The sequence below is a fragment of the Pituophis catenifer genome, unplaced genomic scaffold (assembly GCF_029215685.1).
Source record: "Pituophis catenifer annectens isolate HBS135680 unplaced genomic scaffold, rPitCat1.0.hap2 SCAF_4, whole genome shotgun sequence".
Classification (NCBI taxonomy): Eukaryota; Metazoa; Chordata; class Lepidosauria; order Squamata; family Colubridae; genus Pituophis; species Pituophis catenifer.
The window spans coordinates 40,414,810-40,422,508 of NW_027256884.1; positions in this window are offsets into that span (position 1 = coordinate 40,414,810).

The following is a 7,699-nucleotide window of genomic DNA, read 5'->3' on the forward strand; positions in this document are numbered from 1 at the left end:
CTAATATTTGCCGGCAGGACACGTTGCACTCAGGTCCGAGTGACCTTCGAAGCTTCCGGACAAATCCTTCTCGTGTACTTAGCTTCTCCCTTAAAAAAGAAAAGAAAAAAAAGAAAAGAAATCCATGGCTATTGGTCACTTCAAGTCGCAGTAGATATCTCATAAGGACTTCAACTGTCTTTAAAAGCTACACTGAGGTACCCGGTTCTCTCCTAAAAGAAAGAAGAGAAGGGGACAAAAGGAGAAGAGGAAGACGAAACCACAAGTCAACCAGAATCAAGTGCGATTCTGAGAGGAAAATAATGCGCGAAGGCAAATTAGCTCCCTTTCAAGTCTTTGGAGACTGAGCTCCAGGCTTGGAGCCTGGATTCCTCCCACTGCATTTCCCTCCTGTGGTGACCACCCGACGATGCCCAGAGAAATGGTTTAATTTGGGGAGTAGTGGGGAGATTGAGAAGAGAGGAACCACAGGAGGAGGAAGACACATTTCCCTGGCTGAAATCGCCCTTTTTATTACATTGTATGGATGGCCGGAGTGGATCAATCCAATCCATTCATAATCAGGATTGAGGACACCTATCTGAATTAAAATCTATTAGCTCCTCCACGAGAGACGTGGCCCGGGCCCAAATCAATAAAACGCACAAAAGAGTCTCGCTTTCTGTGTTGTTGTTGTTGTTGTTTTTTAAAAAAAATCCTCTCGTATGAAATGTGCTAAGAAAAAAAAAATCCCTTGATCGATTCGATCCTTATAAATATTTAACCGGTCTAGAAAAAGAAGGAAAAAAAGAGGTGGGGGAAGAATGAGAATTTAGCGGAGAAAACGGAAGGCTATCGTAATTAACACGGCCGGCGTTCCGATTATAAAACGAATTTTCCCCGGACTGATGCGTTGTGGAAATGAATGTGTGTGACTGGAGAGAGGCTTGGGGAGACTTGAAGGTGATTTTCTGAGGAAGACCAAGGCCCGGGTGTGTTAGCGTGTAAGCCAAAAAGGGTCAGGCGGGATCCACAGTGGGCCGACTAAGCCATTCGGAGAAAGCGAGAGAGACTCAATGCTGAGTTCTCCAGCCAGGCGACCGAAGCCTCGGGCCAGAAGGGAAGAAAGAGCGCCTCTCAGCGCTCCAGCCAGCCACTCACCACGCTTCCCCGCATTAGTCCCGCGATTGGGCTAGGGCAGAATTGGCCTACCGGTCCGGTCCAGCCCTTGCGCGGCAATCCTTTGGGAAGTCTAAGCAAGGAGAACATTACCCGGGCAACTAGTTGGGAAGGCGAGTGCAAGTGCGGGAAATAGCAACTCTCTCTGGGAAACATTTCCAGGCAAATCCCCGAGAGCTCCCTGGGGGGAACTGACTGGTCATTGGGCCGGTCGATGCACACAGAGTTCCCGCGTTCAGAGAAAAGAGGGCCAGTTCGTTTGCTCATCCTTGCCTTGCTGTCTCCCAAACTGTAGAGCTTCTTTTCTCGGTAAAGACTCAGGGAGGCCGAGGTGCGGATTGAACCTTTTTTTTTGTTTTTGTTTATTTAGAAGGACGCTCCCAGGGGAAACGACATTTTAGCCTGGCAGATGCCTGTGTAGACACACAACAACCACACACCATTCCTGCCCTTACAAGAGACCTATCCATCCTCTTCCCGTGATCACTGCCAAATTTCTGACCCGGGACGCCACGACTAAGGACTCGAAACCTTTTGGAGGCGAGGGGTGGGGTGGGGGGGATCCAAAAGCCAGCTCAGAAAGAGGCCAGAGATCGGAGGTGCGAAGCCAAGGTCAAGTCCTTCCTCACGCGAGAAACCCCACAAAGGAAGAGGTTGCCACCTAGGGGCAGAGAAGCCACCAGGAAGGCAGGGTAGCTGCAGGAAGGAGAAGCTTCTGGGCAGACGGCCCAGTGTATGCCTGCCTACTGAGGGCCCCCGTATTCCTTCACAAAGCATCAGGGATTCGTTAAAATAGTAAAAATTCATATTTTGTTATCGTCCCCTTGTTGTTTTTTCAACCATGGAGATTAAGAATAATAGTGGGAGGGAGGATCCAACTTTAAAACCGGGTTAAAGAGTCAGGAAGGCAAGTAGAGACTGTTTCAAATCGTTATGGCGGAACGAGACAGATGGAGGAAACGTGATCGCTTTTCTCCGACCGGTCCCAAAACTGGTGAAGCCTCTGTGTAACTTGTGAGTGTTGTCGTCAGAAGCAGCCTTGTTAAAGGTCTCCATCAGGCGGGAGTTAATCAAAAACCAAGGGCAAAGGAATGGGGGCGAATTCGATAAGACCGCTTTAAAGAGGTTGATTCGATTTCAGAGGAAAATAGACAAAATCAGGACTTAACCTACCCCCACCCCCACCCCCACCCCAAAAAACCCCTGTGCGCCGCCTGGTTTGCAAACTCTTAAATTGACCTGTTTCCATATTTGAGACTACCGGGGCGCCCCCCATAAGAGTTAATGGTTGTCAAAGAACAGATCACAGCTCAAACGGAAACCAGCTCAGCTCCTGCCGAAGTGCCATTCCTTTTAATCGGTCTTGAGCATGAAAGGGTCCCGTCCCCACCCCCAGGGATGGAGCCTGGGCAAAGCAAAGGTTACACCCCTCCCCCCCCCCCGTGGATCCTGGGATTTCATCCAGTCTTGGCCAGGCGAAGCAGGCACGAAGGAAGTCCTCCTACTCAGCGATCAAGATCAGAGGCCGTTGCTTCGATTTCCAAACCTGTCTTGCAGGAAAGCAAAAGTTTGGGCTTTTTTTTTTAAAGAAAAACTTTTCTTTCGTGCCACCTTCTTTCTTGCTCTACTATGGCTTAACTCGTCAAATGCTCCGAAGAAATTCGCATTTGTGTTGAATATAGGCGAACCTGTCTTTCACGTGGGATGGTCGTAAAATCGACAGGAGTAAAAATATGCAGTGGTTTTGGTTTCCTGGCTATCGTTTAGTAGGGGCCTGATATTAAGCAGTGATGAGCTCCCCCACTCCCATGGCACTTTGAGACTGTCTGCATAATTGGGAATGGCAGAATTCCTCTGCTTCTCAGGATCCAGAATGTCCAAAGCAGAAGCTCCCAATCTCTCTCTCTCTCTCTCTCTCTCTCTCTCTCTCTCTCTCTCTCTCTAAATAAAAAAAAAAGTTTAAACAACTCCCACCTACCAAACATCGGGCCTGTGTCGAGCATACAGACGACCATTTTCACACACGCGTTTCTAAGCACCCATGTCTGCACGGTATCCGCGGTTAAGGCGTCCTGTCCAATCGGGTGGGTGGGTGGATAGGCAGGCAATTGGGGTGGGACACAGTCATTATTGCTGTGAAGGAATGAAAAGATCTTTTCAGGTAGATCTCGAAGCACATTTCTTTTGACACTTGCCCTTCCCCGTTCCTGAATGGCCCTAAGAAGTAAGCGCTTCTACGAGGAGGAACTACTCCCAGGATGGTTAGAACAACGATTTAACATCGTAGTCGTTTTAGAAAGGGAATATAAAACATACAACTCTGTACCAATGTTAGCATCCATGGGGTTTATCCTTTTCGCGTAATTGATTCGATTTAACATGGGAGATGCGTTAATTTGGAATTTAGTCAGGAAATTGTTCCCCAATTTTTCTGAAATAGACTTCAGATTGCCAGGCCGCCTGAACTTTTCAAAGACGCCTGGGGTACAGACGGAAAGAAATCCAGGCGTGAGGAGATCACATCTGCGTACCTTGCCGTGATTTAAGGCTGGAAGCGAATAAGCACGTGACTTTGTTCCTTGGGTGCAGGATTGCAGCACTTGATAAGGTCGGGAAGAGATCGCAATTGCACTTGCAAGGATGCGAGTGGGGGAGGGGGAAGGTGATTTTAGGAGGGTGTGGATGAAAGGCAGGAGGAAGAAACTCTCTCCCCTATTGGTGAGAAGCCTAACGCCTCATTGAGGTCCAGCCTTTCCCAATTTGGTGCAGTTCAGCTACGTTGGACCACCGCTCGGAGCCAAATAGCGGAATAGGGATGGTGAAGTTGTGGTCTAACCCATCGCCGGATTGAGGCTTTCAGATTCCTTCTGGTGATCTCTGTAGACTGCTAACAAAACAACACAAAAATATGTACCAAAGATGAGAAGCAGCCCCGCAAGTAAGAAAACAGGAGGGAAAAAATGGCCCTAGGAACTGTTCCTCAAACAGATGCTCAGAAAGCAACCCAAGATTATTGACTGCATAACATTTGGGGCCAGAAAATGGCTTCTTCTCTGCTTGATGCTCGCCTGTTCTTTTGCCGAAATCCCCGGAGAACCACTCGCCAGGTCCAAAGACGACCTACATTTTAAATCACCTCTGGCTTTTTTAGTCGCTGCCATCCCCAGATAGTTTACTTCTAAATACTTGCCTAATTCAGTGGCGGCGTTGCCTTATTTTCCCCCCAATCACTTATATTCTTCCTAAACCTGAACTCCCAGAACCAGGTCTCAGGTGCACAAGGGCTGCTCGGTGTTGGAACTGTGTGAAACCTGCCATTCCTTCCTCCTGAATCCAAACAAACCGAGCGGGGTCGATCTCTCTTGTTTCTGACCTACCTGACAAGAGTTGTTGCGTGGCCAAAAAGTGAGATAATCACAATCTGTCCCAAGTTTCCTCCAAGAGATACAAAGGAAGTCAATAGACTATTGAGAACGGGGAGGTATATGTGTGTGTAAAATGAGGTGACGGAGAAGAAAGCCAGATCTGATGAGATAACAGGCCTCACACAGGCCCGGTGACTTCTCCGAAACGCCTCCTTTAGAAGCGCTCTCTCTCTCTCCCTCTCTCTCATCTGGCGCCTTCTTTAGGCTTTCCAAATGGGTTGGTTTACTGGCGCTCGATTGGCGCGGTCCTCAAGATACGACCTGGTTCTCTGCGGCGGTCTTCGCTGACTGAACCCGCCTTGTCCTCCTGGAGAAGGCGAGACCCGCCGGCTGCACCGAGATCAAACGATCAATCCTAGTTCCTCCAGATAATTATTTTAAAATTCACGCCGGAATTGATCTCCTTTTAAAAAAGCGCTTTTATTAATTGTTTCCTCTCCCTTTTTCTCCCTCCTCCACTCTCCCTTGGTGGAAGTGCCAAGACTGCTGCTGTTGTGGGTATCAGCGGATTAATTAAAAAAAGGCCCTGGGAGAAAACGGGTGGGGGAGCGGAAAAGAGGAAGGGAGGGGAAGGTGCTCTTCCTTAGCCCGATACCCTGCCTGCACTCAGATCACACTCGGAGACTCGCTCCTAAAAGTGCACAGAATGGGTATACTTAGTTTTACAGGATGGTTTATAGCACTCGAGGATTCACTGAACTCAGGAGCAAAATTGTGTGTGTGTGGACAGAGAGGGAAAGGGGGGGGAGACACTCCCGTGGAAAATTATCATCATCATCATTTATTTTTTTTAATTTAATTTATATGCCGCCCTTCTCCGGAGACTCAGGGCGGCTTACAATGCGCTAAGCAATAGCCTTCATTCTTTTGCATATTTATACAAAGTCAGCTTATTGCCCCCACAAACTGGGTCCTCAGTTTACCTACCTTAGAAAAGATGGAAGGCTGAGTCAACCTTGAGCCTTGGCAAGATTCGAACCTGCAGTAATTGCAGGCAGCTGGTCTTAATAACCAGCTTAATAACAGGGTGCCTTAGACCTTAGATTTGATTTGTATGCCGCCCTGTCTCCACAGGACTCAGGGCGCCTCACAACAATTAAAATCAAACCAGATAAAACATGTTAAAATACATATTAAACACATATTAAACATATTAAAATAATCCAAACCCCATCAGTCTAGGCTGATGTATTTAATTAAATTAAAATTAAATATACTAAAATATTGCCCCCCCTCCCCCCTCTGGCAGGGAAAGAAGAGGTCGATCCTGTCGCGGGCTTTTCCTGCCCTGTCAGGATCCAGGCTGCGAAGTTCCCAGTGGATTTCTTCTCGGCAGTTAAGTCCCGCGGATTTAAGTCGGGGCACTTCGAGAGCGCATGCACAGAGTGAGAGAAACGGCGGTATAAGCTTGGTGGGGAGTTTTCCAAGCAAGAGGGAAGCGAGAACTTGATTTTCCCAGACAACCCCCACCCCAGAAGAGGCGCTTTTCGCCAGGGGACAGCGGGGACGCAAAATCGGAGCGTTGCCTTTCAAACTCTGCCGACACCGGCTCTGCTCCGCTCCGATCTCAGAGATGGAATGAGGCCGAGGAGTCGGTAGGAACCCTCTGCCTGCCCCTGGAGCCCTCAGGCCACCCCTTGATTGGAAGGGGGTTCACTTTTAAGCACAAGCGCCGTTGTGAACTCGTCCTTAACCGGAGGGAAGGAGGGGGCAATCGGGAGGAGAACCGCCAGCCAGCGTGGAGCTGCCTTCGGTCTGGGCACGTGCGTGGATTGGTTTTGTTCTAACTAGAGGTGATGCCTCGGATGCTGAATCCGGCAGGGTAAAAAAAAGTGTGTGTGTGTGTGTGGGGGGATAATCCTTTCATCCCCGCTTAGATGAATCTCTTTCCTTCCCTGGGGCGATTTGAAGAGATCTCTTCGATCCACAAAGAGGATCGATTCAATCGCCTCGGGTGTTGCTCTGGCAGATTGAGGGGCCGCAACAGGAAAGACCAAAGGAAGCGGCTTGCGGGCCTCCCGAAAACGCAGGTTGCCTTCTGGGACCTGCTTTTGCCTGAAAGTTTCCTGGATCTCAGCGGGATTGACTTTGGGGCAGGGGATTGCAACGCAAGACTCCGCAAGGGCCATTAGGTTTTTCTGGAGCTGCCCCCCGTTTGGGGAAACCCCGCAGCTCCCCCCCCCGAAGCTTTTTTTCCACCAGGAACTCGCTCATCTTCAGACGGTCACGGAACCCAGGATAGCATTGCCTGCGAGGGCAAACAAGCCTGCAGTTTGTCAGGTGAGAATGGAACTGATCTGCTCTTTCTCTCTTGGACCCCTCCCTTTCGGTACCTGAGGGCGGGGTATCTCTCTCTCTCTGTGTGTGTGTGTCCTGACCTAACTTGTAACAGAACGGCAAGAGAAACAAACGCCGTGAAGCCTCCCGACTTCTTGCTCATCCTCCTTGCGCGGAACGGTCTCGCCACCGAAAAAGTCTGCGGGAGCTCACAGCCGAACCCCCCCCCCCATATTGAGGATTTAGAAGACCGACAAAGGCGACACAAATTAAGAAAGACCCAACAGTTATCAAACAATACTGATCTTTCCAGCTGGACCGGATTTACCTTTGGATTGAACCATCCGCTTATTTCTTTATGGCCTCTCCTCTCCTCCCCTGCCCGCTTGTCCGTCTCCTATAAGTCCACGCGTGCACGCGAGCTCGTGGCAGGCAATAAAGTCTTCTTCGACTTTGGTCCCCTCCCCCTCTCCACCACACACCCCTCGTCGGTCGAGTTCCTGCAAACCCTGACAAAGCACGCCGGCCACGAGGTACCTGTTTGGGGGGGGGGGGTGGCGGGGAGGGAGGGGCTCGTTGGCTTTCTCCCTCCGCCTCTTTCTGCTCTTTGGCTCCCGAAATCAAGGTGCAGCGGACGCCAGCGCGTGATGAAACGTAAAGCAAGCCAATTGCTGGCCCGAGGAGGGAGAAAACGCTCTTCGGCGTCTGCCTGCGATTCGGAAAGAGGCAATAATTGCTGGAGACAGCGAGAGCTGGGGGGGCTGGGCTGAAGTAGCCCGGTATAAATAGTGGGATCTCAAATTGAAAGGCATAAATAACAGCGGGAGTGATCCAACCCC